Genomic DNA, 8,257 nt, shown 5'->3' on the forward strand with positions numbered 1-8,257 from the left:
ACCCATTGACAAATTGCATACTTTGCTATAAATTCTACTATATCTCTCTTTATACAACTCTACCAATAGATTTCCTGTAAGTCTCAGTACATCTTGGTGGATCCTAGATGGATGGAATAACATGCACTATGCACTTCTTCCATAATCTATTTCCTCAAATCATCAACACGTGGCACAACAATCTACTCTGGCACCTCAACACACTATCTCCCTTTTAGGAGAAAATTTCTACCTTTTGGTCTCTAATTGACTCTTTCAGTTTGACCAAACTAGAATCCTTATCTTACTTCTCTTTCATTTCCCAAACCAAAGAAGATTCGGAACTACTCTGAACCCAAAGATTCTCTTCAGCTGAATCAACCAATCTCACACCGAATCTAGCTAACCGATGAACTTCCTGAACTAATTCTTCATTATCATTCTCCACATGAGCAACAATGCCCATAAAAAATCTACTAAGGGCGTCTGCCCCTAAATTGGCCTTGCCCGGATGATACAACACACGCATATTCATAATCCTTCAACAATTCTAACCACCTTCTCTGATAGAGATTCAAATCCCTCTGAGTAAACACATACTACAAGCTCTTGAGATCCGTGAGCACATTAACATGCACCCTATAATGATAATGTCTCCATATTTTCAAAGCAAATACAACAGCAGCTAACTCAAGATCATGGGTTGAGTAATTCTTTTAATAAGGCTTCAGCTGTCTAGAGGCATAGGCTATAACCTTTATCTCTACATCAAAACACAGCCCAAACCAATTCTAGAGGCATCACAATAGACACCAAAACCATCTGTACCATCAGGTAATGCTAAAAATGGGGCTGAAGTGAGTTGAGCCTTCAACTCCTAAAAACTCTTCTCGCAGGAATCTGACCACTGAAAATTGACTTTCTTCTAGGACAGTCTAGACATAAGAGATTCAGTCAATGAGAAACCCTTAAAAAACCATCTGTCATAGCAAGCTAAGCCTAAGAAATTCCTAATATCTGACGAAGAGATAGGTCTAGGCTATTTTTTAGGGCTTTTGTCTTTTGGGATCAACTCTAATACCCTTACTGGAAACAATATGACCAAGAAAAGCTACTAACCTTAGCCAAAATTCACATTTTCTGATTTTGGCGAACAACTAGTGATCTCTTAGAGTTTGCAACATAATTCTAAGATGGTCTACATAATTATCCTTACTACGAGAGTAGACAAGAACATCATCGATAAAGACTATGACAAATATGTCTATGTACTATTTGAACAATCTATTCATCAAGTTCATGAAAGCTAGCTAGGGCATTGGTCAGCCCAAAAGACATGACTAGAAGCTCAAAATGACCATAACAGATTCTGAAAGCAATCTTTGGAATATCACATTCCCTTACTTTAAGCTCATGATAGCCGGATCTAAGGTCTATATTTGAGAAGTAACTAACACCTTGGAGTTGGTCAAATAAGGATTTAATTCTAGGAAGAGGATATTTGTTTTTTACTGTAACTTTATTCAGCTGACGATAGTGGATGCACATATGCAAAGAACCATCTTTCTTTCGCACAAATAAGACAAACGAGCCCATGGAGAAATACTAGGACTTATGAAACCTTTATATAAAGATCTTTGAGTTGCTCTTTCAATTCTTTACGCTCGGTGGGAGCCATACAATATGGAGGAATAGAAATAGGCTGAGTATCTGGGAGAAGGTCAATCCTAAATTCTATTCTTTATCGAGAGGTAACCTTGGCAAATCTTTGAGAAAGACATTAGGAAACTTATAACTACACAGATTGACTGAACTGTTGGAGCCTTAGACTTAGTGTCTTTAACTCGAACTAGATGGTAGATACACCCTTTGGAAATCAATTTTTTGGCTTTAAGATAAGATATGAAATGACTTTGGGAGACACTGAATTACCTTTCCACTCAAATACTAGCTTATCTAGAAACTAAAACTTCACCACTTAGGTGTGATAATCTATGGATGCATAATAGAAATAAAGCCAATCCATACCAAGAATTAGATCAAAGTAAACCATATCTAACTTTATTAAGTCTACTAACATGATTTGACGAAGGACAGTGATAGGATACTTTCTATAAATTGTTTGGGAACAACTGACTCACCTACTGGGGTAGAAACCAAGAAGGGCTTAGGGATCTTTTTAGGACTTATTTCAAAATTCACTGCAATTAATAGGGTCACATTAGAGAAACTCAACCCAGGGTCTAACAACATATAAGCACCAAGATGAAAGACACGAAGCATACCAGTAACAATATCTGGTGAATCCTCCTACTCCTGATAGGATGGTAAAGCATAAAACTGATTCTGGCATTGATCACCATCGATACTGGATGATATGCCCTGAAGAGGAATTAGGTGACCTAAAGAAGATGGTGCACTAGTAGCTTGAGTATTGGGACGAATATCTCTATTTCCTTGCTTAGGATACGAACACTCTTTAATTCCATGACCCAACTTACCACAACCATAACAACCCTTCTGTCCGGCCAAGCACTCTCCAGGATGAGTTTTACCATACTTAGAACATGGAGGATAACTGGGCCTTCTAATCATACTATTTTGAGATTTGGACATAGAAGACTTACCCCACTACTCCTTCCTAGCTCTGGGAGTAGGAACACTAGCTGAAGATGGTGATGTCATAGATGAACGATTCTAAAACTGTGAATAATTTCCCCCTTGAGACCTAGCCTGGCCATATTTAAACTACCTATTCTACCCTTCTTATTTCCCCTCTCTCTTCCCTTTACATTCTCTGTTTCAATCTACCGGGCATAAATTATCAATCTAGCAAGATCCATATGCCAATAAGCATGGTAGTCCTACACTCCTTGTCTACCGAGCTAGATACTCCAGCAACAACTTACTCATACTTGCCATAGGATCAAACATCGTATTAGGGGCATACTTAGAAAACTGGTTGAACTTAAGATAGTACTCATTCACTATCATCGAGCCCTTTCTCAGGTTCAAAAACTCCTCTATCTTAGCATTCCTTATCTCATGTGGGAAGAACCTATCTAGGAAAGCATTCTGAAATACCTACCAACTCATAGAAGATGCATTCTCACCTCTACCATTCCTCCATATAACTACCCAATCATATGGTACATCCTTCAACTTATAGGATACTAACTCTACACTCTCCTTCTCAGAAACATGCATAATTTAGGTGATCTTCTTCACCTCATCTAAATAAAGTTGTGGATCCTCATCTGCTTTTGACCCAAAGAACTCTAGAGAATTGATTCTCATAAAATCTTTGATTCTGGCTATGGATAAATAATAATTTTGTTGAAGTAGGAATGTAGCCTGATGGTTTTCCTGAATATTAGCAGTCATAACATGGGCTAATGCTTGGAAGGAAGCCCTAAATTGAGTGTGGGATACATTTTCATTCAGAGGATCTGCGGGTTGAGGTGGTCAGTTATTATTTTTGCGGGCGTTAGGTTGACGAGGAGGCATATTCAACTGTCACATAAGAGCACAAGTTAAAAGCAGATAGAGATACTGTAAGCACAATAGATCATGAAATAAAGATATGATTTCCTAAGAATGTCCCATAGCCTCTTGCTCACAAATGTGGAGTGCTTCACACCCATGATCAAGACTCTATGTAACGCATCTTGTCTGACTCCCTAAGATTTTCATAAACCTTAGGCTCTGATACCAAGTTTTTAATACCTTAAAACCTAATCCCGAGATGTCACACAGTGCTCAAGACTATGAGTAGCCTTAAGCTAACCCTTTCTTCCTTCTACTAAGTCTGAATCTTATAATAAAGAAAATATAAACATAAAAGTCATACTAAATATGGAAAACTGTCTGAGATAGCTGAGAATAATCTAAATGTAATGTCTGAAAATCAATAATGTAAGTCTGAATCAAATTAAGTAGTCTGACAAGCCTCTAATTCTAATAACTAGAGAGTCACTAGGACAAACCCCCCAGCTAACTTGAACCGTCTGAAAAGAATATTGAATCATCTAAACTAGTAAACTGAAAATTTGTATCACTAATTTCCCAAACTATGAGGACTCACCAACTATAGGATAGAGATGGAGATTCTCAAAAATCACTCACGCTGCTGAAACTGAGCCTACATTATTAGATAATGTAGGATACAAATGTTTATGTGGATCAGTACTTTGAGTATGTACTGAGTATATGGGGTAAAATGAATACATAAAACATAATATGAATCATCATCATAGTTTTTAAAACAGTGCATACTAAATGTAAATGACTCACACAAGCTGGAATATCTGAAAAACTGAAATCTTGAATAATAAGAAGCAAATCATACTTTATAAATCTAGAGAGTCATAACATTTAGTTCTAAAAGCTGTGCTAGTATTCTGTCTGTAAATCATACTATCTAAGTGTAAAAAGATCTCACTTCTGAATATAAAATCTGAAAGCTGAAATCTGCAACCAAGATATTTTTGTAAAGTATAATTTGAGTAAGGCTGTGAGCCTTTACATTTAGTTTTATTGAATGCTTTTCTATTAAGATTACTCTATTCTGAAATCTGTAGTCTGTAAGGACGTTCTTCTAACTGACATAAATCATGTGAGCTAACATAGAGTCCAATGTCTTATTCCCCTATAGGGAAAATCTCATGATGGGGAGAGATGTCATACTCTTTCCAAGAAGTATAACCTGAGCTAAGTGATCACATCTGTAACTGTCATCCATATATAAATGGGAAAAATCTGATAATTTATGCCTACATATGCTATATAGTTCTGTAAAAGATAGGGACTGCTAATTTCACACTTCCCGCTCGATGCTAACTACTACTACCTTTTAATCTGTATGCTCATTCTGTTGGAAATCTACTTTAAAAGATAGCATAAGGGTTATTACAAAACCAATTATGCATTTGTCTGATCAAATCTGTAAATAAAGTTGTTTGGATTTTTGTAATTTGTAATAAATCTATAAAGTGGATTCCAAATATTATCCGGGGATCAAAAGATCAAAACTTTATTGAGAATCTGAAAGTAATCTGATCATAGGATGCGTAAAGCATCATCTTTCTTAAAATATCAACATAAAATCTTGGTCTTAATAACCTATGCATCAAGTTCATGTCAAAAACTCATAAAGTTCATGCTTGATATTGAGAATAATGATAATTCAATTTAAAATCAGAAATTTACTGCAATAGGAATGAAAATATAGAAATAGACATGCAATTCAACTTCATAAATACTTGAAATCTCAAAATCTTGCAAATAGCAATAATGGGTATGAATCCTAATTCAAATCTCGTGTAATTTCATATAAAGTCATGTATATTTGTAATTAAAACCATGATTGGGGCACAAGGATGAAAGAAGATCCTTGTTTATAAACACCATATTCCTTAATTGATGATTAAGTGAAGAAACTTAAATTCTTGATTCCTATTTGAGTTCTTGAAGATGAATTCTTGGTTATCTTGATTTGGGAATCCTCAATTTTGAGATTTCTTAGAGAAACGATGGAGGAAATTGATTTCTTGGAGGGTAAGCTTTTGAAAATAGCATAAAGTTCTTTGAATATGCTAAATTCCTTGTTTATGAAGAATTGGGGCCTTGGAGATTGCCAAAATACCCCTTTTTAATTTTTAATCAGAACTGAAAAAGAGAAAATTTGCAAATTTTACATACCACTGCGATGCGCCATTATCGCAGTGGCTCACTGGAATTTGGCAACTGAGACCTAGTACTTCAACGTGACGCGGTAAAATCATGTTGGCCTACTGTAATGTGACAATTGGGAAATTGGACCTCACCACAATGCAAAAAAATCATTGAGGTCCACTGGAATATGATGAACGGGAAATAAGCCTTCACCACGACGCGGTGCTTGTCGAAATGGCACAATGTCAACACTAAAAGTACCATAACTTCTCAATTGAGTATCAGATGTAGGTGAAATTGGTATTGATGGAAAGCTTATCCAATTTCCTACACATTGGAGGGTCTAAATCTAGAAAATTTCATATGTAATTAAAGTTATTCATTTTTGAAGATAACCCTTGACATTCTAGGAGCGAAATTAAGATAGGAAAAGTATGGGGCATTACAACTAGTTTGTGCAAAATAGCATATAGAAAGGTGTATGTCGGAGTAAAGGAGGCTCACCAACTCTAATTTCTTGTAATTTGTGTACTACTGTTGTGGACCGCGGGATTGTGCCTCGGAACCTACGTTACAAGATAATGCAACCACGTGAGGATGATCAATACTTGTAATGTACTGGTATGCAGAACAACCCAAAAAAATAACATATATTTCATATAAAATAATTGAGAACTATGTGAAAACAATTCAACATAATAGATATCAAAATACAAGGTTATACTTAAAAGCTTCAGTCAACCTCATAAAACATAGACTCAACTCTTTGAATTAAATTTGAGCTAGATTGTACATCCTACAAGTCTACAATTCCATGGGCTATATATAATCCATCATTAAATTATCGTCAAAGCCCCCCATCCGAGTTTACTGCAAAGATAGGAGTGTTTGTTCTAAGTATAGAACTACGCGAAGAATGTATACGATGATAATCTATTTTTTAGGACAAAATCACTTCCGCATTGGCAAAACACAATTTTGGGTCATACATTATGTAAACTCATGCCTTCTTTGGGTAACTATTTAGCTCTCTTAGATCCCATTTTTAGTCTATAAAAAGCATTCTCCATACTTATTAAAGTTCACCTCTTATTCTATTAAGGGCATTTCAAAATAAGGTATCATCATGCCTAGACTTGTAAGTTATATAATATCATATCATATCAGTATCATATCATATCATATCCATATCCCGTCATATTCAAAAACATATTATTCATCACCAAGATGAAGCTAATATCATAAAAGAGTTCTCTTTCAAAAGAACATGAAAACTTATGCAAAAACACTCTTCTTTTAAGATTTTAACATAGGGTGGCCATATCATTCATAAATCATATGCAATTCTTCTATTTAACCTAAATAGCATATATAAATAACAAACAACTCTTTGAATAGATGTAAAATGGCAATGTATAATCTACATAGAGGAATTTAAAACTTAAGTTTATCATCATTCATTAAACAATCTCAAGACTAGTCATTAAGTAAATCTCATGATCGAAAAAGGGGATTTATAGTTCATGCTCTCAAATCCACTAAAAAATCCATAATACATGCACATAAATACAATTTAAAGTTTTATAGATAACCCCATAGTAAATATAAATTTCATCATATAAAGGGATTCATAATGCATGTTCTTCAAACCATTTAAAAGTCCATAACATATTTATATTTAAAATTTGAAGTTTATTAAAACATCATACTTACGCCTATTAGTGTTAGGATTGTTCGACATACCTTAAATTGGAGAGATATAGCATAAATTTACCCTTGGAACTTAGAATTCTCAAACCCTAGGTGTTTTTCTCCTCTCTTGATATGGAATGAAGAATGTTTTTCTAATATGTGTAATCATATTTAGACCCTTAACGCATACATAAGGGATTGGGAATGACTTAAGGGTGTGAAAAGGCATAATTCCCTTAAAATATAACAAAAATAGAGAACTATCAATGAAAATAGAAGGGAGTTCATTGAGCGGCCCCTATCGTAAACCATATGGTTCCTAGGGCGACCCTCATAGAGAAACATAAGGTCAAAAAGGAAAACCATATCATATAGATTTTATGGGGGAAACATAATCATGGACCTGAGGCAGTAGCCTATTGAAGGGCCCTTTGCGACATGGGGCTGTTGTGGGCTACCTATTTCATGATGCAAGGGTCACCTATAAGCCTAAAAATGACCCCAAACCATTCAAACCCAATCTTACGTGACTCATCTTTGATATTGGGGTCTTAAGGGCTCATTTCATGAACTTTTTAAGCATTGAAAAGGCCGAGGTTTTACAATTAAGATAATGTTTAGAATGGGGGACATGGTTTCCCTAAATTGATGGAATTTTTGGTCGTATGGGAATTAACATCAACCCACCTTGTAAATTTTATTTTGAACTATGGATCATCGCATAATTTAGCTATCTTTTGAAATATATTAAATTAAAGGATAAATGGATAAAAATGGATTTGGATGGCCTTGGTGCCCATGGTTTGGATTTTAAATAGAACCTAGGAGTCTAAAGGTTAAATAGATTATTTGTCATAATTGAATTAGCTTGCAAGCATATTGGTATGACAATACCATATTGCAAACTGCCTTA

This window comes from Capsicum annuum, chromosome 7 (genome assembly GCF_002878395.1).
Source record: "Capsicum annuum cultivar UCD-10X-F1 chromosome 7, UCD10Xv1.1, whole genome shotgun sequence".
NCBI lineage: Eukaryota > Viridiplantae > Streptophyta > Magnoliopsida > Solanales > Solanaceae > Capsicum > Capsicum annuum.